The sequence below is a fragment of the Palaemon carinicauda genome, chromosome 31 (genome assembly GCF_036898095.1).
Source record: "Palaemon carinicauda isolate YSFRI2023 chromosome 31, ASM3689809v2, whole genome shotgun sequence".
In the NCBI taxonomy this organism is placed as follows: domain Eukaryota; kingdom Metazoa; phylum Arthropoda; class Malacostraca; order Decapoda; family Palaemonidae; genus Palaemon; species Palaemon carinicauda.
This window is the reverse complement of record NC_090755.1, coordinates 40,061,073-40,084,396: the sequence shown is the minus strand read 5'-3', so window position 1 is coordinate 40,084,396 and position 23,324 is coordinate 40,061,073. Positions and strand designations below refer to the sequence as shown.

At 35.7% G+C, this 23,324-nt stretch overlaps 4 pseudogenes; 1 reads left to right on the top strand and 3 right to left on the bottom strand.

The window, feature by feature from the left end:
• LOC137624689 (NADH-ubiquinone oxidoreductase chain 5-like) overlaps positions 1-933 on the bottom strand; it is a 1,792-nt pseudogene extending 859 nt beyond the window's left edge.
• Positions 933-2,798, bottom strand: LOC137624688 (NADH-ubiquinone oxidoreductase chain 4-like; annotated as a pseudogene).
• Positions 2,799-2,843: 45 nt separating this feature from the next.
• Positions 2,844-3,978, top strand: LOC137624914 (cytochrome b-like; annotated as a pseudogene).
• Positions 3,979-4,069: 91 nt separating this feature from the next.
• On the bottom strand, positions 4,070-22,567 carry LOC137624687 (NADH-ubiquinone oxidoreductase chain 1-like; annotated as a pseudogene).
• Between the last annotated feature and the right edge of the window lie 757 nt (positions 22,568-23,324).

The following is a 23,324-nucleotide window of genomic DNA, read 5'->3' as shown; positions in this document are numbered from 1 at the left end:
CACTCGGTTAGATAGCGCTGTTAGTATACCAGCCGCAGCTGACTTCTCGTTTTGGTAGTAAATGACTAAAGCGTACGACACTAGGCCAAGACCGTCTCACCCCAATAAAATCCTAACTAAATTAGGTCTTAAAATCAACATTAACATCGATGCAACAAATCCAAGTACAATATATAAAAACCAATTAATATCTCTATCCCCTCTTATATAACCTCCCCTATAATATAACACTATAGAAGAGATTAAGCAAACAAAAGATAAGAATATTAAAGATATTCAATCAGAAATTAAAGACATTTCAATTCTCACTCTATTTAAACTAACCAACTCTCACTCTATAAAATAACAACAGCCAGTCTTTAAAAGCCCCAGCGAAGACCAAACACCCAAAACTGCCACCCCTAATAGAAAAACTATACTTCTCACAGCTATTTTAATATTTCATAACACTGCTCAAAATAAATATCATATCTTTGGCCCCACAAACCTATATTTTTTTTCTTAAACTATTCAAGCTTTGAATTAAACAACAAACATATATACCCAACCAAAATTAAAATATTCAAAGGCAATCAATGAAGCATTAATACTAAGTACTCTCGAACTCCACCAAAACAACAAGAAAAAATGGACCTAAAATACTTTCCGTGTTGGCTCAAAGAAAAAAGATGAAGGGTATACGCTGCCCTTAAAAAAGACAAAAATACCTCCCCTAAACCAGCTCAAGACGACCAAGAAATAACCATAACAATCAAACTTACTTCCCCCAATAAATTTAAAGTCGGAGGGGCCACCATATTACCCACCCTTAAAGCAAATCACCAAAGTCATAAAGTAGGCATAAACCTAAGAAGCCCTTTACTCATGAATAAACTTCACCTCCCTAACCGCTCATATCTTACCTTTGCCAAACAAAAAAACCCTGAAGAACATTACCTATGACCGATTATCACAGCAATTGCGCCACAAAACCCCCACCAACTGTAAAGTATCAGTCCACATAAAACTAAAGCCACATGAGCTACAGAAGAGTAAGCAATTAAAGATTTTATATCCCCCTGACGCAAACAAATCAAACTTACAATAATGCCCCCCAAAAGGCCTAAACTAACCCAAATTCACCTTAAACTTACTCCCACCTTAGAAAAAAAAAAAAAAAAAAAAAAAAGAGGACAAACACGAATTAACCCCATAGCCCCCAAGCTTAAGTAAAACCCCAGCTAAAATCATAGAACCCGCCACAGGGGCTTCTACGTGCACCTTAGGAAGCCACAAATAGACTAAGTATATAGGTAATTTCACTACAAAAGCTACTACCCTTGAAACATATCAAATCAAAACTAAACTAAACTCTAACTCAGGGCTATCTCTCAGACTCATCACTATAGTACCGCCTAAATTATATAGGCTTAAAAAAGAAATCAGTAAAGGAAGAGATCCAAATAAAGTATAAAATATTATATAAACACCCGCTTGCAATCGCTCAGGCTGATAGCCTCATCCTAAAATTAAAATTATAGTAGGAATTAAAGAACTCTCAAAACAAACATAAAACAATAAATAATCTAAACATGAAAAAGTTAAAATTAGAGACAATAATAAAAGTAGGTTAACAAATAAAAATACCCCGCTAAAGGTACGCCCTCGCTTAACTCCTTCCCTAGCCCCTAAAACTAATGCCAAAATTCAAAACCTAAGTAAAATCAGTGGATAACCCACTCAATCAATTCCTAAACTTCAACCATATTGAAACTCCCAAAACCTTCTTAAACAGAGTACTCTAAACAATAAACTACCTAAAAAAACAGAGAGCTGAATGGACAACCAACTATCAGAACACAAAGTTATCAATAAAAGTATAAAAATAAACTTTAACACCCTAAAATTCTAAACCTGTAGAAATTGTCGCTTCCGTGCCTACGAACGATAAAGACCAGTAGAGCCAAACCAAGTGCCCCCATCACAAGCAGCCAAAGTTAAAAAAAAATATTAAGAAAAAAGAATCCCCCCCTAGAAAGCCCACCACTCTAAACATAAACCAAAAAATACTAACCATAATAAACTCTAAACTTAATAGTAAATTTAAAAGATGTTTTCGCTTCCCCACAAACGCTAAAGCCCCACAAGACAATCTTACCAAAGGAATACAAAGTCAAAGTTTCAAGATTACCATTAATACATCAGGAAAAAAGTTTACCCTTATCTTCAGTCCCCAAAACTAATATTTTACATAAACTACTTCCTGACAGCTTCAATAGTTTAAATAAAACAATGGTCTTGTAAACGCAAATGAATTTTTATTCTTGAAGCTCAGGGCGCTCATTCCTGGATATCAACACCAATTTTTCTATCCTTAAGACTTTTATCGGTGGCCTTTTGCTTCACTTTTTTAACACACCCGCTGGCCAGAGGCCTAGCACTAATCATGCAAACTATCTTAATTTGTAATACAGCAACTCTTATTTCAGGAATAAGATGGTTCTCTTATATCTTATTTTTATTTTTTTTAGGGGCTACTTTAGTCCTGTTTCTTTATGTAGCCTCCCTGGCCTCCAACGAAATATTTAAAATTAACTTTAAGCTAACAATTGTTCTCTCGCTCCCCCTTTTAACAATCCCGTTTTAATTTTTTCTGACACTTTAATTTTACCTAATAAAGAAACTCTTGAAACATCCTTTTACTGATCCCCCCAAGAACTAGCATCTGTCCAATTTAAATTGAATAGGATATACAACCCCACTTCTGCTAATCTAACTGCCGTTATCATCTTATACCTACTCTTATCTCTAGTAATCATTGTTAAACTAAGATCAAGATTCTTTGGACCCCTTCACCTTTCCTAATGGCAGCCCCAATCCGAAAATCCCACCCACTATTCAGCATCGCCAACGGAGCTTTAGTTGACCTGCCCACTCCAGCAAACATCTCCACACTTTGAAATTTTGGATCCCTCTTAGGCCTCTGCTTAGTGGTCCAAATTGCAACTGGCCTCTTTTTAGCGATACACTATACAGCTGATATTACACTTGCTTTCTCTAGAGTAGCACACATTTGCCGGGATGTCAACTACGGCTGACTACTTCGAACAATAAATGCAAATGGGGCTTCTTTTTTTTTTATTTGTTTATATAGACATATTTTCCGAGGAATTTACCACGGTTCCTTCCTTTACATACATACTTGATCAGTAGGAGTTATCATTTTATTTTTAGTAATGGCCACTGCTTTCCTGGGCTATGTCCTACTTTGAGGACAAATGTCTTTCTGAGGAGCAACTGTTATTACTAATCTAATATCTTCTCTTCCCTTTTTGGGGACTGATCTTGTTCAATAGATCTGAGGAGGATTTGCAGTTCACAATGCTACACTCACCCGATTCTTTTTTACACTTTCTGTTTCCTTTTATCGTAGCAGCAGCCACAATAGTCCACATTCTGTTTCTACACCAGACCAGCTCTAATAACCCCCTGGGAATTTCTAGTCAATGAGAAAAGGTACCTTTCCACCCCTACTTTTCATTTAAAGAAATCGTTGGATTTATAGTTATATTAATAGCTCTAATCCTTCTTACCCTCTTAAACCCTTACTTGCTAGGAGACCCAGATAATTTTATTCCTGCTAACCCTCTTGTCACCCCAGCACATATTCAACCTGAATGATACTTTCTCTTCCCCTATGCAATGCTACGATCAATTCCTAATAAACTTGGGGGAGTAATTATTCTTGTCATATCAGTTGCTATTTTATTTGTGCTTCCGTTTACCCATAAAGCAAAATTCCGAAGATTATCTTTCTACCCACTTAATCAATTCATATTCTGAACCTTGGTAACTATTGTAGTCCTCTTAACATGAATTGGGGCGCGACCAGTAGAAGACCCTTACATCCTTACAGGACAAATCGTTACAGGAGCATACTTTTTATATCATCTTATCAACCACCTTACACTACTTATCTGAGATAAGCTAATAGACTAATTTAACTTTTAGGAAAGTAAATGTTTTGAAAGCATCATAAAGAAGTTCAAATCTTCTAATAATCTTAACTTTGACCTAAATTTAGTGCAAATTAAATTAAATAGACATAACATAAAATTCTTAATCCCCTGAAAAACAAACAATAATTTAAAGAGATAGGTAAAAACGTTTTTCAAGTCAAATACATCAATTTTTCATACCGATAACGAGGAAGAGAGCCTCGTACTCAAACAAAAAGAAAACAAATAAACACCACTTTCAAGTAGAACCTTACAGACACTAAGCTCCTACCCAAAAATAAAATTCTAAACAATGTACTTAAAAAAAGAATTCTAGCATACTCAGCCATGAAAATTAAAGCAAACCCGCCCCCCCCCTATATTCTGTATTAAATCCAGAAACGAGCTCTGATTCACCCTCTGCAAAATCAAAAGGTGTTCGGTTTCTTTCCGCTAAACAAGAAACAAATCAGAGAAACCCCAAGGGCCCAGCTACCAGCATAAATCTAGCATACCGCTGATAACTCTCAAATATATTCAAATTTAATACCCCCCCCCCCACTAAAAATAGTAACCTTAACAAAATCAAAGCCAGTCTTACTTCATAAGAAATAGTCTCTGCAACTTCCCGTAAACACCCTAAAAGTAAATACTTTGAATTAGAAGCTCAGCCCGCTCCTATAGCAGAATAAACTCCAGCCCTCATACAACATAAGAAAAACAAAACCCCAAACTCAAAACTAAAAAACCCTGTTTCATAAGGTATCACCAACCAAATAACTAAAAAAATAAATAAACTAAAAATAAGACACAAGTAATAAGGAATAAAATTTCTTAAAGTAGGAAAAGTTTGCTCCTTAGTAAACAACTTGACTGCGTCAGCAAAAGGCTGTATCAGCCCAACACCCACCTTATTAGGACCCTTACGAACTTGAATATAACCTAAAATATTTCGTTCTAAGAAAGTAAAGAATGCCACCGCCACTAAAACTATAATTAAAAGAATTAAATATCTAAAATTTTTTACTAAAACTATCACAGAAAGTCCTCTATAAACTTACTATTACCTATAGTATTCACACTATTTAAACGGATTCTAAATCCGACGCATAAATCTGACAAAGTAATATTATACTTCATCTAGAAAAAAGAAACTCTCAAAAGTCTAATCCTTTCGTACTAAGACTTAAATTAAAATAATAAAAGATAGAAACCAACCTGGCTCACACCGGTTTGAACTCAAATCATGTAAAATTTCAAAGGTCGAACAGACCTACACGGCAAGCGGCTACACCTGCATGAAATTTTAATTCAACATCGAGGTCGCAACTGTTTTCTTCGATAAGAACTCTCAGAAAAAATCACGCTGTTATCCCTAAAGTAACTTATACTTATTATCCCTAAAAAAGGATCAATCTATAATGATAATTATACTATTATTAAGACAGTTACAGCTTACATTAATGTCGCCCCAACAAAATAAAAAGAGAAGTTCACAACTTTTAAATATAATTCAAAGTTAAAATAAGCCTTTTATTAAGTTTTATTGGGTCTTATCGTCCCCCTAAATAATTTAAGCCTTTTCACTTAAAAGTCAAATTCTAATTTGAAAAAAAAGACAGCTTTTCCTTTATCCAGCCGTTCATTCAAGCCTTCAATTAAAATACTACTGATTATGCTACCTTTGCACGGTCAAATTACCGCAGCCCTTTAAATACTCAGTGGAAGGCTAGACTCTATACTAATAAACCACACAGCCATGTTTTTGATAAACGGATAAAGATTATATTTACCGAGTTCCTTTTTAACATATAAAACCCATTGAAAATTAAATTTCAATTTCATTTTACTTTTAAAATATAACTATACTTATATAAACAATTTAATTAACAAGAATTCGTTAACTAATACTTTTAGTTAAAATTAACAGAAATATATAAATTAACTTTTACAGTAGATTTAATCAATGTATGCCAAGTAGCAAACTACAAATTAGCTATGATGGTGAAGATAGGTTGATTTCAATTCTAAGTACAAAACAACCTGAATTCGACAAGTAATAAGTACAGAAGAATTGTCATTGACTTTTATATTTCTTCTTGGCCAAGTAGTAGTCACAATCTATACAAGCTTGCCGGACCAGGGTTCGATTCCCGGCTGGTCACAAGCTCTTGTCTTTGTGTGATTTCGACTGGGGCTCTGATCCCAAGGTCATTAAGAGAATCCAAACATCAATGTGTCAAAAATATATATAACTCATTTGAATATGAAAAAACACGTCTAAATGTGCAAAATTTATCATCAATCGAATGCCAAGTAGCAAACTACCAATTAGCTACGATGGTGAAGTTAGGTTGATTTCAATTCTAGGTACAAAACACCTGAATTCGACAAGTATAAGTACAGAAGAATTGTCATTGACTTTTATCTTGCTTCGTGGCCAAATGGTAGTCACTGTCTATACAAGCTTGCCGGACCAGGGTTCGATTCACGGCCGGTCACAAGCTCTTGTCTTTTTGCGATTTCGCCTTCAGCTCTGATCCGAAGGTCATTAAGAGAATCCAGACATCAATGTATCAAAAATATATATAACTTATTTGAATATGAAAAACACGTCTAAATATGCAAAATATATCATCAATCGAATGCCAAGAACAAACTACGATGGTGAAGTTAGGTTGATTTTAATTCTAGGTGCAAAACACCTGAATTCAACAGGTATAAGTACAGAAAAATTGTCATTGACTTTTAGGTTTCTTCATGGCCAAGTGGTAGTCACTGTCTATACAAGCTTGCCGGCCCAAGGTTTGATTCCAAGCCGGTCACCAGCTCTTGCCTTTTTGTGATTTCGCCTTGGGCTCTGATCACGAGGTCGTTAAGAGAATCCAGACATTAATGTATCATATATATATAGGGATTATTTGAATATGAAAAACACGTCTAAATGTGCAAAATATATCATTAATCTAATGCCAAGTAACAAACTACCAATTAGCTATGATGGGTAAAGATAGTTTGATTTCAATTTTAAGTACAAAACACCTGAATTCGACAGGTATAAGTACAGAAGAATTGTCATTGACTTTTATATATTTTCGTGGACAAGTGGTAGTCACTGTCTATACAAGCTTGCCGGACCATGATTCCATTCCGGGCCGGTCACAAGCTCTTGTCTTTGTGTGATTTCACCTGGGGCTCTGATCCCGAGGTCGTTAAGAGAATCCAGATGATTAATGTATCAAAAATATATATGGCTTATTTGAATATGAAAAACACATCAAAATGTGCAAAATATATCATTAATCGAATACCAAGTAACAAACTACCAATTAGCTACGATGGTGAAGATAGGTTGATTTCAATTCTAAGTACAAAACACCTGAATTCGACAAGTATAAGTACAGAAGAATTGTCATTGACTTTTATCTTTCTGCGTAGCTAAGTGGTAGTTACTGTCTATACAAGCTTGCTGGACCAGGGTTCGATTCCCGGCCGGTCAAAAGCTCTTGTCTTTGTGTGATTTTGCCTGGGGCTCTGATCCCGAGGTCGTTAAGAGAATCGAGACATTAATGTATCGAAAATGTATATGGCTTATTTGAATATGAAAAACACGTCTAAATTTGCAAAATTTATCATTAATCGAATGCCAAGTATCAAACTATCAACTAGCTACGATGGTGAAGATATGTTGATTTCAATTCTAAGTACAAAACATCTGAATTCGACAAGTATAAGTACAAAAGAATTGTCATTGACTTTTATCTTTCTTCGTTGCCAAGTGGTAGTCACTGTCTATACAAGCTTGCCGGACCAGGGTTCGATTCCCGGCCGGTCAAAGCTCTTGTGTTTGTGTGATTTCGCCTGGGGCTCTGATCCCAAGGTCCTTAAGAGAATCCAGACATTAATGTATCGAAAATATATATGGCTTATTTGAATATGAAAAACATGTCTAAATGTGTAAAATTTATCATTAATCGAATGCCAAGTAACAAACTACCAATTAGATACGAGGGTGAAGATATGTTGATTTCAATTCTAAGTACAAAACACCTGAATTTGACAGGTATAAGTACAGAAGAATTGTCATTGACTTTAATTTTTTTTCGTAGCCAAGTGGTAGTCACTGTCTATACAAGCTTGCCGACCAGTTCGATTCCCGGCCGGTTCACAAGCTCTTGTGTTTGTGTGATTTCGCCTGGGGCTCTGATCCCGAAGGTCCTTAAGAGAATCGAGACATTAATGTATCGAAAATATATATGGCTTATTTGAATATGAAAAGTACGTCTAAATGTGCAAAATTTATCATTAATATATATGATTTGAATATGCCAAGTAACAAACTATCAATCAGCTACGCTACGATGGTGAAGATAGGTTGATTTCAATTCTAAGTACAAATCACCTGAATTCGACAGGTATTAGTACAGAAGAATTGTAACTGACTTTTATCTTTCTTCATGGCCAAGTGGTATTCACTGTCTATACAAGATTGCCGGACCAGGGTTCGATTCCGGCCGGTCAAAGCTCTTGTCTTGTGATTTCGCCTTCAGCTCTGATCCCGAGGTCGTTAAGAGAATCCAGACATTAAGGTATAAAAATATATATGGCTTATTTGAATATGAAAAACACGTCTAAATGTGAAAAAATTTATCATCAATCGAGTGCCAAGTAACAAACTACTAATTAGCTACGATGGTGAAGATATGTTGATTTTAATTCTAGTACAAAACACATGAATTCGACAGGAATAAGTACAGAAGAATTGTCATTAATTTTTGTGTTTCTTTGTGGCCAAGTGGTAGTCACTGTCTATACAAGCTTGCCGGACCAGGGTTCGATTCCAAACCGGTCACAAGCTCTTGCCTTTTTGTGATTTCGCCTGGGGCTCTGATCCGAGGTCATTAAGAGAATCCAGACATTAACGTATCGAAAATATATATGGGATTATTTGAATATGAAAAACACGTCTAACTGTGAAAAATTTATCATTAATCGAATGCCAAGTAACAAACTACTAATTAGCTACGATGGTGAAGATAGGTTGATTTTAATTCTAAGTACAAAACACCTGAATTCGACATGTATAAGTACAGAAGAATTGTCATTGATTTTTATCTTTCTTCGTGGCCAAGTGGTAGTCACTGTCTATACAAGCTGCCGGACCAGGGTTCGATTCCCGGCCAGTCACAAGCTCTTGTCTTTGTGTGATTTCGCCTGGGGCTCTGATCCCGAGATCGTTAAGAGAATCCAGACATTAATGTATCGAAATTATATATGGCTTATTTGAATATGAAAAACCTCATGTGCAATATTTATCATTAATCGAATGCCAAGTAACAAACTACCAATTAGCTACGATGGTGAAGATAGGTTGATTTCAATTCTAAGTACAAAACACCTGAATTCGACAGGTATAAGAACAAAAAAATTGTCATTGATTTTTTTTCTTCGTGGCCAAGTGGTAGTCACTGTCTATACAAGCTTGCCGGACCAGGGTTGTTTTTCAGCATGTCACAAGCTCTTGTCTTTGCGTGATTTCGCCTGGGGCTCTGATCCCGAGGTCGTGAAGAGAATCCAAACATTAATGTATCCAAAATATATATGGCTTATTTGAATATGAAAAACACGTCTAAATTTGCAATATTTATCATTAATCGAATGCCAAGTATCAAACTATCAACTAGCTACGATGGTGAAGATATGTTGATTTCAATTCTAAGTACAAAACACTGAATTCGACAGGTATAAGTACAAAAGAATTGTCATTGACTTTTATCTTTCTTCGTTGCCAAGTGGTAGTCACTGTCTATACAAGCTTGCCGGACCAGGGTTCGATTCCCGGCCGGTCACAAGCTCTTGTGTTTGTGTGATTTCGCCTGGGGCTCTGATCCCAGGTCGTTAAGAGAATCCAGACATTAATGTATCGAAAATATATATGGCTTATTTGAATATGAAAAACATGTCTAAATGTGCAAAATTTATCATAATCGAATGCCAAGTAACAAACTACCAATTAGCTACGATGGTGAAGATATGTTGATTTCAATTCTAAGTACAAAACACCTGAATTCGACAGGTATAAGTACAGAAGAATTGTCATTGACTTTAATTTTTTTTCGTAGCAAAGTGGTAGTCACTGTCTATACAAGCTTGCCGAACCAGGGTTCGATTCCCGGCCGTCACAAGCTCTTGTGTTTGTGTGATTTCGCCTGGGGCTCTGATCCCGAGGTCCTTAAGAGAATCCAGACATTAATGTATCGAAAATATATATGGCTTATTTGAATATGAAAAACACGTCTAAATGTGTAAAATTTATCATTAATCGAATGCCAAGTAACAAACTATCAATCAGCTACGATGGTGAAGATAGGTTGATTTCAATTCTAAGTACAAAACACCTGAATTTAAAAGGTATAAGTACAGAAGAATTGTCATTGACTTTTATCTTTCTTCGTGGCCAAGTGGTAGTCACTGTCTATACAAGCTTGCAGGACCAGGGTTCGATTCCCGGCCGGTCACAAGCTCTTGTCTCCGTGTGATTTCGCCTGAAGCTCTGATCCCGAGGTCGTTAAGAGAATCCAGACATTAAGGTATCGAAAATATATATGGCTTATTTGAATATGAAAAACACGTCTAAATGTGCAAAATTATCATTAATCGAGTGCCAAGTAACAAACTACCAATTAGCTACGATGGTGAAGATATGTTGATTTCAATTCTAAGTACAAAACACATGAATTCGACAGGAATAAGTACAGAAGAATTGTCATTGATTTTTGTGTTTCTTTGTGGCCAAGTGGTAGTCACTGTCTATACAAGCTTGCCGGACCAGGGTTCGATTCCCGGCCGTTCACAAGCTCTTGTCTTTGTGTGATTTCGCCTGGGGCTCTGATCCCGAGGTCATTAAGAGAATCCAGACATTAATGTATTGAAAATATATATATATATATGGTTTATTTGAATATGAAAAACACGTCTAAATGTGCAAAATTTATCATTAATCGAATGCCAAGTAACAAACTACTAATTAGCTACGATGGTGAAGATAGGTTGATTTTAATTCTAAGTACAAAACATCTGAATTCGACAGGTATAAGTACAGAAGAATTGTCATTGATTTTTATCTTTCTTCGTGGCCAAGTGGTAGTCACTGTCTATACAAGCTGCCGGACCAGGGTTCGATTCCCGGCCGGTCACAAGCTCCTGTCTTTGTGTGATTTTGCCTTCAGCTCTGATCCCGAGATCGTTAAGAGAATCCAGACATTAATGTATCGAAAAATATATATAACTTATTTGAATATGAAAAAACTTGTCTTTATGCAAAATTTATCATTAATCGAATGCCAAGTAAACTAAACTACGATGGTGAAGATAGGTTGATTCCAATTCTAAGTACAAAACTCCTGAATTCGACAGGTATAAGAACAGAAGAATTGTCATTGATTTTTATGTTTCTTCGTGGCCAAATGGTAGTCACTGTCTATACAAGCTTGCCGGACCAGGGTTCGTTCAGCCGGTCACAAGCTCTTGTCTTTTTGCGTGATTTCGCCTGGGCTCTGATCCCGAGGTCGTTAAGAGAATCCAGACATTAACATATCATATATATATGGGATTATTTGAATATGAAAAACACGTCTAAATGTGCAAAATATATCATTAATCGAATGCCAAGTAACAAACTACCAATTAGCTACGATGGTGAAGATTGTTGATTTCAATTCTAAGTACAAAACACCTGAATTCGACAGGTATAAGTACAGAAGAATTGTCATTGACTTTTATATATTTTCGTGGACCAAGTGGTAGTCACTGTCTAATACAAGCTTGCCGGACCATGATTCGATTCCCGGCCGGTCACAAGCTCTTGTCTTTGTGTGATTTCACCTGGGGCTCTGATCCCGAGGTCGTTAAGAGAATCCAGACATTAATGTATCGAAAATATATATGGCTTATTTGAATATGAAAAACACGTCAAATGTGCAAAATATATCATTAATCTAATACCAAGTAACAAACTACTAATTAGCTACGATGGTGAAGATATGTTGATTTCAATTCTAAGTACAAAACACCTGAATTCGACAGGTATAAGTACAGAAGAATTGTCATTGATTTTATCTTTCTGCGTGGCCAAGTGGTAGTCACTGTCTATACAAGCTAGCCGGACCAGGGTTGGATTCCCGGCCAGTCAAAAGCTCTTGTCTTTGTGTGATTTTGCCTGGGGCTCTGATCCCGAGGTCGTTAAGAGAATCCAGACATTAATGTATCGAAAATGTATATGGCTTATTCGAATATGAAAAACACGTCTAAATTTGCAAAATTTATCATTAATCGAATGCCAAGTATCAAACTATCAACTAGCTACGATGGTGAAGATATGTTGAATTCAATTCTAAGTACAAAACATCTGAATTCGACAAGTATAAGTACAAAAGAATTGTCATTGACTTTTATCTTTCTTCGTTGCTAAGTGGTAGTCCCTGTCTATACAAGCTTGCTGGACCAGGGTTCGATTCCCAGCCGGTCACAAGCTCTTGTGTTTGTGTGATTTCGCCTGGGGCTCTGATCCCAAGGTCCTTAAGAGAATCCAGACATTAATGTATCGAAAATATATATGGCTTATTTGAATATGAAAAACATGTCTAAATGTGTAAAATTTATCAATAATCGAATGCCAAGTAACAAACTACCAATTAGATACGAGGGTGAAGATATGTTGATTTCAATTCTAAGTACAAAACACCTGAATTTGACAGGTATAAGTACAGAAGAATTGTCATTGACTTTAATTTTTTTTCGTAGCCAAGTGGTAGTCACTGTCTATACAAGCTTGCCGAACCAAAGTTCGATTCCCGGACGGTCACAAGCTCTTGTGTTTGTGTGATTTCGCCTGGGGCTCTGATCCCAAGGTCCTTAAGAGAATCGAGACATTAATGTATCGAAAATATATATGGCTTATTTGAATATGAAAAGTACGTCTAAATATGCAAAATTTATCATTAATCGAATGCCAAGTAACAAACTATCAATCAGCTACGATGGTGAAGATAGGTTGATTTCAATTCTAGATACAAAACACAGGAATTTAACAGGTATTAGTACAGAAGAATTGAAACTGACTTTTATCTTTCTTCATGGCCAAGTGGTATTCACTGTCTATACAAGATTGCCAGACCAGGGTTCAATTCCCGGCCGGTCAAAAACTCTTGTCTCCGTGTGATTTCGCCTGAAGCTCTGATCCCGAGGTCGTTAAGAGAATCCAGACATTAAGGTATAGAAAATATATATGGCTTATTTGAATATGAAAAACACGTCTAAATGTGAAAAAATATATCATTAATCGAGTGCCAAGTAACAAACTACTAATTAGCTACGATGGTGAAGATATGTTGATTTTAATTCTAAGTACAAAACACATGAATTCGACAGGAATAAGTACAGAAGAATTGTCATTAATTTCTGTGTTTCTTTGTGGCCAAGTGGTAGTCACTGTCTATACAAGCTTGCCGGACCAGGGTTCGATTCCCGGCCGTTCACAAGCTCTTGTCTTTGTGTGATTTCGCCTGGGGCTCTGATCCCGAGGTCATTAAGAGAATCTAGACATTAATGTATCGAATATATATATATATATGGTTTATTTGAATATGAAAAACACGCCTAACTGTGAAAAAATTTATCATTAATCGAATGCCAAGTAATAAGCTACTAATTAGCTACGATGGTGAAGATAGGTTGATTTTAATTCTAAGTACAAAACACCTGAATTCGACATGTATAAGTAGAGAAGAATTGTCATTGATTTTTATCTTTCTTCGTGGCCAAGTGGTAGTCACTGTCTATACAAGCTGCCGGACCAGGGTTCGATTCCCGGCCAGTCACAAGCTCTTGTCTTTGTGTGATTTCGCCTGGGGCTCTGATCCCGAGATCGTTAAGAGAATCCAGACATTAATGTATTGAAATTATATATGACTTATTTGAATATGAAAAACCTGTCTTTATGTGCAATATTTATCATTAATCGAATGCCAAGTAACAAACTACCAATTAGCTACGATGGTGAAGATAGGTTGATTTCAGTTCTTAGTACAAAACTCTTGAATTCGACAGGTATAAGAACAAAAAAATTGTCATTGATTTTTTTGTTTCTTCGTGGCCAAGTGGTAGTCACTGTCTATACAAGCTTGCTGGACCAGGGTTTGTTTTTCAGCATGTCACAAGCGCTTGTCTTTGCGTGATTTCGCCTGGGGCTCTGATCCCGAGGTCGTGAAGAGAATCCAAACATTAATGTATCCAAAATATATATGGCTTATTTGAATATGAAAAACACGTCTAAATGTGCAAAATATATCATTAATCGAATGCCAAGTATCAAACTATCAACTAGCTACGATGGTGAAGATATGTTGATTTCAATTCTAAGTACAAAACATCTGAATTCGACAGGTATAAGTACAAAAGAATTGTCATTGACTTTTATCTTTCTTTGTTGCCAAGTGGTAGTCACTGTATATACAAGCTTGCAGGACCAGGGTTCGATTCCCGGCCGGTCACAAGCTCTTGTCTTTGTGTGATTTTGACTGGGGCTCTGATCCCGAGGTCGTTAAGAGAATCCAGACATTAATGTATCGAAAATATATATGGCTTATTTGAATATGAAAAACACGTCTAAATGTGCAAAATTTATCATTAAACGAATGCCTTTTAACAAACTACTAATTAGCTACGATGGTGAAGATATGTTGATTTCAATTCTAAGTACAAAACACCTAAATTCGACATGTATAAGTACAGAAGAATTGTCATTGATTTTTGTGTTTCTTTGTGGCCAAGAGGTAGTCACTGTCTATACAAGCTTTTAGGACCAGGGTTCGATTCCCGGCTAGTCACAAGTTCTTGTGTTTGAGTGATTTCGCCTGGGGCTCTGATCCCGAGGTCATTAAGAGAATCCAGACATTAATGTATCGAAAATATATATGGCTTATTTGAATATGAAAAACAGGTCTAAATGTGCAAAATTTATCATTAATCGAAAGCCAAGTAACAAACTACCAATTAGCTACGATGGTGAAGATAGGTTGATTTCAATTCTAAGTAAAAAAAACTCCTGAATTCGACAGGTATAATTACAGAAGAATTGTCATTAATTTTTATGTTTCTTCGTAGCCAAGTGGTAGTTACTGTCTATACAAGCTTGCCGGACCAAGGTTCGATTTTCGACATGTCAGAAGCTCTTGTCTTTGCGTGATTTGGCCTCTGGCTCTGATCCCGAGGTCGTTAAGAGAATCCAGACATTAATGTATCCAAAATATATAGGGCTTATTTGAATATGAAAAACACGTCTAAATGTGCAAAATTTATCATTAATCGAATGCCAGGTATAAAACTATCAATTAGCTACGATGGTGAAGATATGTTGATTCCAATTATAAGTACAGAACATCTGAACTCAACAAGTATAAGTACAGAAGAATTGTCATGGGTGATAATGTATATATACAGGTAAATGTACGTAAAGGACTCAATTATAAACTAACATCTAAGTTTGAAGGCCCATTTAACATTTTGGAAACATTAACAGTCAATAGGTTTAGAGTTCAAAACGTATCCCAACCCACGGATGAGAGAATAGTACCATTGGCTCACATAAAAAATTAAAAAAAAAGAGAGGGAAAGAAGTGAGGGAAAGATTTTTATTTGTATGATTAAAAGTTTTCTTCTTAATACAGGAGTAATTACATATATTTTTCTCGTTACAGGTTTCTAAGATGAATTTTTGTTGTTGGGAGTAATATTGTTTGCTCAGACATTTTTCTCGTGTGGGACGAGCTCTAAAACTAAGAGTATAGATTTTAAAAATGGCACTATAGTTGAAAGACAAGAAGACGTAGTTGTAGAAGTGCATATGCAAGAAATTTTTCTTCCAGAGAATGATGTCACTAGCTTAAAAAGCGCCATTTCAAGGTTTGCTGTCTCATTAGATGAGTTGCATAGAAGACATTTTCATTTGACTACAGAGAGTTCGCTTGGATCGACACTAAAAGTTGCAGAGATGCTATCTGTTGACTTGCAAAATAAGACTTACGAGACAGAATCTTTGGCTCGTGACCTTTTGATGTGGACTGTAGGGCACGAGCATAAAGAAAGACGAAACCCGTTTATTTTTGATGTATTAAACATCTCTGGGTCTATTGCAAGTTTATGTTTAGGAATTTCCAATCGTCTAAAGATTAGTAATCAAAATAAGAAAATTAAGTTCTTGACTCATGAAGATGAATTGGTTATGTCAGAACTAAGGAATCAGTTAGCTTCAATCAATCAAATTATGGGTTTAGTAAATGAACATTTCAGTAATATCAGTCAGATTATGGAAGTACGGGATTTGTTGGCAACGTTAACGTATTATGATTCAAAAATAGATCACATATATAACAGAATTGCACATTTCATTGAGAAATCCAAAGATTATGTAGAAGCTATCATGTTAGCAACTAAAGGTGTACGGTCGCCCCATTTGTTGCCTATAAAATACTTAAAGTTAGTTCTGGAGAACGGACGGGAGAAACTAGGCTATGTTCCATTGCTAGACGAACGTAGGTTAGAATTTTATTACAGCCTAATTACAGTAAGCGTTGAAAATAACAAGATTATGATTACAATTCCCTTTGATTCTTCTGATGCCTGGCAATCTTACAGGATATCACCATTTCCGACTTTCATGACGAATCACTCAAATCCAGTAATATCCAGTTTGACAGGACACGTATTGATTTCCCCAGACAAGGAAACATATACGGTCATTATTGACTTAAATCAATTAACTCACTGTTCAGACGCAATGGAGAGAAAAATATGTACAGCTGACTCATATGAATTCCATAAAAACTTAATGGATTCATGCGAGTTAGGTATAGTGCTAGAAGGTGCTCTCTCCCATACAAGTGAAAATTGTCTGGATAAGCTTTATCCCTTTGACAATAATGAGTTCAATTGCAGACTGAACAACGGCTCGTGGATACGATACGACAAGGACGGCTTCAATGTATCATGCCCGGACGGATCCACGTCCTATGCCAAAATCTTCGTTGCAGCAGATGGTTGTATCGGGACTTCTCCTAATTCTATGGTGACCGAGATCAAAACCATCATCAGAGAACAAGCCTACTTCGCGAACTTCACGTGGATGACTACAATGCCATCACTACCTCTCCCATACAACAAGCAGGTAGCCAAGCGGTTGATGAAATTGACCGAGATGGACCACCTATCACCGACTTATAAGGAATTTCTTCACTCCATACTACTAGATGGAACAGTTGTGACGGTGATGATATTTATCTCCGTGAACATCCTTGTTTGGCGTAGGTTAAGGAACAGTTTGCAGCTAAAACAGAACGTTTTGCCATGTACAGACAAAACTCCTTATTTAATTCAGTTTAAAGCCGTTTGAGAGTGGCCACTTCATTCGCTAAAAGGAGTAAGATTGTCTGGGAATAGCGTGTGTACAAAAAGCAGTTAGTATGCTATTAATATGTAATTGAAGAAACTATAGAACATTTGCATTGTTAAAAATACATTTAAAAAACATTTATAAAAATGAATCATTTTTTTCTCTCGACATCTAATAAAATATATAAGCCGGAATGTTAAAAGAAAAGAGAAAAAAGATTAAAAATAACAGAATCTATGGGCATCTAATAAAATATATAAGCCCTATATATAAATATATATATATATATATATATATATATATATATATATATATATATATATATATATATATATATATATATATATATATATATATATATATATATATATATATATATATATATATATATATATATATATATATATATATATATATATATATATATATATATGTGTGTGTGTGTGTGTGTGTACGAAACCGTGGTACGTGTACGTACCAGGAATTCGTGTTTGTGCACTAAAATTGAATCTTTACCAAGGTAACAAATATTTTTATTAATTACCGTATTGTGTTAATCTATGTTTCTGACAAAGGTAACAATTATTCTTTGACAAGTTACCGAATCATATGTATATCAGTATTTTTTTTTGGGACCATATAATCATTTGCTAGCAATGTACCATATATGTGATCTGTATTTATCATGCATTTTTTTTCCCTTGGGTAATATCTTTTCATATGCATTGTTGTTATTATTTTTTTCAACGTGCCTATTTGGACATTCGTCCTCATTTGCTTATGGCTAAAGTTAAACAAAGAATAATACATATATCCAGTCACACTCCTAGTAAACATATTTTGGCATGTTTTTAAGTTTTTTGAAAAAAAAAATTGAGTTAGCTGGCCGAGCTAATGTAATAGTTAGTTATTACATGTTTAAAACACATGACGTAATATGTCATTGTGGAAGAAGAAGCTAGCGTGAGATTTGCTGTAGTCAGACAAAATCATAACGGGATGCATTATGCATCTCTCAGCAATGTAACGTTTTTCTGAAGCATAAGCACAAATGCATACCGTGTGAAAGATTGTGTCGCCACCGGATGCAGGTGTCTTCCTAGACGAATGTAAAGTTTACATATTGTGTTTAAATGCTGAGACAACTAAATATACGATATCTGTGATATCGATATTTTAGGCAGTTCTTATCTATACTTCACCTGAATTGGTCATCCGACCAAACCACCTATACTCCTGTGATGGAGATGTTTAACACTGTTGTATTTTAGAAAATAAACCATTTTAAAGTTACCATGCTTGACTTTAATTCAGTACTCAACATCTCAAACAACACATACTCAATGTGTGTTAATAACAGTAGCACACTAATATATGTGCAGGGATTGTGACAGTTTTATCATCTTGGATTGCCATCCTCCCAGATGGGGACAAGACAGCTATAGCCCGTAATCACATTAATAGTTTAATAAAACCATTTTTCTGTGACTATTTGTTCAATGACTATCGCTCCTCACCAGAAGTAGTGATGAAAATGTAACAGAGAATAATCCTCCTAATTCTGGAAAGCTGGCAACCATAATAACATATACAGCGATTTTGGCCATCAAACCCCAAATCCTGGGGAGGGGGGACTGAAGCCAGCAAGGGAGGAGAATCATCAGGTTTGGCAGTGTATAGGGGAGGGTCACCAATGACTGGAGAGTAACACCCTTCTTTCTCTCCATCCTTATACCTTTCAAGCCTGCAGTCATCTGACTCAAGAGTGTCTGTAGAAAAAGCTGAAAGATAGTGGGCTGTGGTACACCACTCCCTGCCCAGTATCCGAGGAAAAGGAAGCAGAGGACTGGTTAGATGAGGGAGACTGAGGGCCCTTGCACTGCAGCAGCAGCAATCAACCAGGCAATGAATATGAGCAGCCCTTGTACAATGGAGTAGGTGCCAACAGGCATGCAGGTACTGACACCTTTCTTGGTACCTCTAACCTTCCTCCCAACAGCTGCTGGTTTGGAGTCGTAGCGATCAGGATAGATCTTCAAGAGAAGTCGACACAAACACTGATCGAGACAGGAGCCAGAGTTTTGCTTATTGAACAAGGAAACTACTTCAAATCCTTACAATCTTTGACATGCCAGGAGGAATAAAGTGCAGGTAAGACATGCAATGACAGTTAAGTTGCAGTAGAGATGTGTGAAATTTGTACATATTTTTGTTTCTTACTTACCTTATATATTCCACTTATCCAGGGTATACATAATCTTAACTTTATTATAAGTGATGAAATATACATATGCAGGAAAAGAGACAAAGTAACAGTTAGGGCAGGATCGTGCATTCTGCCCATAGAAAGTCATGAGAGGCTAAGTATTTGTGCGGGAAAGGAGAGACAAGTGTGAATGGTGATGACCGTACCTGAAAATGGAGAAATACTGGCCCCACCCCACTTCAGCGCTTACAAGCTTAACAATGACACTATGTAGCCTCTCTCAGAGGGAACTCGATTCGTTGTTAAGCCACATGAAAAATACCCACTCATAGTCATAGATGGCTTGTCAAATATTAAAGGGAACAAAGCAGAAAATACAATTGTTATTATGACAAATGAAAGGAAAGTTTTAGGGACTGATTATATTTGCATAGTTTGAGATATATGAAATTACTGATGACGTGCAGCGAACAAACTCAGAACTTTTTTAGGCAAACCCGAAAACAATATCTGCCAGAATATCAAATATTAGTTTGTAACATTGTTAATAGTTATCCAGATTTCATAGCAATTGGAGACAAATCACTATGGATGGAATTTAGTGAATTAACGGAACAAGGGATGATATAGGAGAACGAGTTCACCTTGACTTCTCCAATTGTAGCAGTTAGGAAAAAGGATGGCTCTGTAAGATTGTTTTAACTATTGGAAGTTTATTGCAATCACTAAGGACAAAGCATTTTTATTGCCATCGGTCAAAATGTGTCAATATTTCACAACTATCAATTTAAAATCTGAATACTATCAACTACTCATTCAGGAAAACAGTAAATGCTAATCAGCATCCATAGGCAACGACCATCTATTTTCATTTAATTTTCTTTCATTATGTGGTTTAAAAAGGTCAGTCATTTTTCTTGAGTAATGATGGTGGTTTTGTCTACATTAATTGGACATATTGTTCTTGTTTATCTAGACGATATCACAATGATAGGGAAAATAGCAGAAAAACATCATAACAATACTTGTAAATTCATAAAAACATTCCGCTGTAATAGCATGAAAATGAATTTATCAAAGTGCAAATTTTTTTTCTATAAACAAGGTGAATTTTTGAATTATATAATAACCACAGAAGATACTCAACCTTGCCCTTGTAAAATAGACGCTATTAAGGATTTTCCCATGTCGCGTACCTATATGGAAGTGTCTGGGTTCCTTGGCCTCACTGGGTACTACCTTTGATTCATGAGAGGTTCCAGAGAGATAGCAGGATCCTTTAAAGCTTCGAAGAAATAAATAAATAAAAAAAAAATTGTGGTATGATAAAAAAACCTATTAACCAATTGAAAGACACTATATCTAGCAATATGTTACCAGATTGTCCTTAAGCTGATAGCCAATTTTTAGTGACCACCGATGCGAGTACAGTAGCTACTGGTGGAGTGATTTCTTAATAGAGCGATGAGGGTAGATAGAGACCCATTTGTTTTGTTTCAATAGCATTAAAAGGGTAAGAAAAAAAGTATCTCCTATCGATAGGTATTGGCCATTCCTTGGGTTCTCGAGAGGCATTGGTTCTTTTTATTATGTCAGCCGATTGAGTTGCATACTGATTATCGCCCATTACGCGACTTATTTTATAAGAGTGACCTGATGTCTACCTAAACGAGGTGGGTTGAATAATTGTTGGAGTTTAACATAACAGGGTTTGCCAACTTAGAGGGTAAAGCTAACAAATTAATTTATGCATGCTCTAAAGGATCAGTAATAAGTTCCTACTATGTAACAAAGGTTCCAATAATCCAGACCCTAGAGTAAATATTTTAGTGTTACAATCATATCCTCCTAAGGCATTATTCTGTATAGAACCACATATATTTTCAAGATTTTATGAGGATTTGATTATTCAAAGTAATTGTGGTAGATGTTTCTATTGGATATGGTATTGGTTACCAAAAATGGAAAGGCCCCTTCATACATACATGGAATAATATCCATTAAAAAGTGTTGTTCTACATCTCATCCGATGTCGTCGATTCTTCTTCTTGGGGTTTAATGATACGTTGGTATTCTTAAAATACATTTAATGAGTTAAAGGCTTACATTGTTGTTGCTCAGTTCTCTGACTTTTGTAAACAACTTGTGTCTCTCGAGTGAGAATATCTAAACAACACCCGTACACATATATACAAAACCTAAAAATGAGCATTGCTCCTAAAAAGATTGAATACTACTGCAATACAAAAGTAAGAAGAATCACATCCTAGCTTTAGGACTACTGTTGAATGATTGAATCCTTCATAACATACGCTAATACACTTATTCTTTCACTGATTTTCATTGTCTTTCAACTTTGAGCCTTTCTTGCTAATTTTAGAATTTTACATTCTAGTGCTTGTAGAATTACCTATTATTATCCTTTGCCTATTAGAAATTTCTAGAGCTCTGCCTATAATCACTACCTTCTCTAGTGTTAAATCTTTATCTTGTAATATTTTTTTTTCCAAACTCTTGTGATTTGCAATGGGCAATAACTTGATCTATGATAACATTTTCTCACTCTAGAAATTCACATGAAACAGCTAAATTAAGTCTAGTCACAAACTCATCTAAACTCTCGAGGTCTTCCTGATATGTCTGTGCTGGAAATTGATACCTTTGAAAAAATCTATTGACCTGAGGGGCAAAATATGTGGTAAGAGCTTTAATTGCATCTTCACTTGTGCCCTCGGTAGGATGTAGTGTCTTAAACACTCTCGAAACCTCTCTACCGGCTGTGTGCAGTAATAATACCTTCTTCTGTGCATCTTTCATACTACCTAAAGCTTCAATGTAAATCTTGAATTCTTCACACCACTGTTGCCATTTCGTTGCAACAGAATTGGGTTCAGCAACAATGTTAAACTTCTCTGGATACTCGATGTCCACCGGCATTTTTACTTCTTACCCGAATTTGGTTAGGTAAATGAAATCTAATAAATTAACTAGTTGCTCAGTAACAAAGTTAATTCTAACCTTATTTCTATGTGAATTGCACCTCTTGTGTGTTTACATAACCAACTAAAGGTAGTTAACACTTTATGTTTAATGTAAACTACCACTATCTTATTGTGAAATTCCACCACATAATGCCAACTGGTTAAATATTTCGGTCAATAAATGATATTATAATTTCTAGCAAAACTGGAATTCGCTATAAGAAATGTACGCGTGTTGACTAGTTTGTAATTTATCTCTATATGTTTGATAGGGGCTGGGGTATAATAACTTACATATCGATCTATTAAAATGTGAAGTATGTTTTTCACTCTAAGTTCATTGTTTACATCTGACACACTGAATGGGAATTATTGCGCATGCATTTCTTTCCCATGGTTTGGGGAGTTAAAGTGCATTTACAATGACGTATTTGTCAGGTGTTTTTTTTTTTAAACCAATTAACAGCTTACAAGTACTTCTTCATAAATTTCCAGATGTTGCTCTACAAAAGCCATTTTTTTCCCACCTGCGCCTTCAGTTTTAAGTTAACCACCAACTATTAAAGACGTCTCCAAGAGTGAACTTAAAACCCTGGGTAGGTATCGTTATTTGACCACCTTAATTAGTTATCGATGGGTCAACCTTGACCTGAGGTCACAAAAAAATTCATAAAAAATAATTTACGAAGCAATTCACAATCTTTTACTATTGA